We start from the raw sequence: 1,257 nt of genomic DNA, 5'->3' as shown, positions 1-1,257 counted from the left end.
GAAGGGTGGAATGGTGGTAATGGTGGGAATGGTGGGAATGGTGGTGGGAATGGTGGGAATGGTGGTGGGAATGGTGGGAGTGGTGGGAATGGTGGGAATGGTGGTGGGAATGGTGGGAATGGTGGGAATGGTGGAATGGTGGGAATGGTGGTGGGAATGGTGGGAATGGCGCTGGCCGTGTCCTGCTGGGTTCTGGTCAGGAGGTGGAAGCTGTGGGAGATCTCCAGTGGGGATGGAGGGTGCACAAAGGGATGGGGGTGTCCGTGTGCGGTGTGGGAGATGGACGTGATCCCATCATCCCGTGACCCCCTGATCCCGTGATCCCAGGAAGCTGGGGGAGATGCTGCGGATGGTCCATGCAGAGGGGACGTGGACATGACCCCGTGATCCTGTGATCCCAGGAGGTTGTGGGACAGGGATGAGGCTTCAGAAAGGACACGGACAAGATCCCATAATCCTGAGATCCCAGGATCCCACCATCCCATGGTCCCAGGAGGTCGTGGGACAGGGATAAGGCTTCAGATGGTCTGTGCAGAAGGGACGTGGACATGATCCCATCATCCCATCATCCCGTGGTCCCGCCACCCCAGGAAGCTGGGGGAGATGCTGTGGATGGTCCATGCAGAGGGGACATGGACATGACCCCACAATCCCATGGTCCCACCATCCCGTGATCCCACCATCTCACCATTCCAGGAAGTTCTGGGACAGCTGTGGATGCTCCATGTAGAAGGGACACGGGCATGATCCCACAATCCCGTGATCCCACAATCCCATGGTCCCAGGAGGTTGTGGGACAGGGATAAGGCTGGGGATGGTCCGTGCAGAGGGGACATGGACATCGTCCCACGATCCCATAATCCCACCATCCCAGGAAGTTGTGGGAGATGCTGTGGATGGTCCATGCAGAAGGGACATGATCCTAAAATCCCATGATCCCACAATCCCAGGAGGTTGTGGGACAGGGATAAGGATTCAGATGGTCCGTGCAGAGGGGACATGGACATCATCCCACGATCCCATAATCCCACCATGATCCCACCATCCCAGGAAGTTGTGGGACAGGGATAACACTTTGGATTGTCCGTGCAGAAGGGACACGGACACGACCCCACAATCCTGTGATCCCGTGAACCCATGATCCCATCATCCCGTGATCCCATCATCCCGTGATCCCATCATCCCGTGATCCCATCATCCCGTGATCCCATCATCCCGTGATCCCATCGTCCCGTGATCCCATCGTCCCGTGATCCC

This window comes from Geospiza fortis, unplaced genomic scaffold (genome assembly GCF_000277835.1).
Source record: "Geospiza fortis unplaced genomic scaffold, GeoFor_1.0 scaffold502, whole genome shotgun sequence".
NCBI classification, from domain to species: Eukaryota; Metazoa; Chordata; class Aves; order Passeriformes; family Thraupidae; genus Geospiza; species Geospiza fortis.
This window is presented reverse-complemented; position numbering follows the sequence as displayed.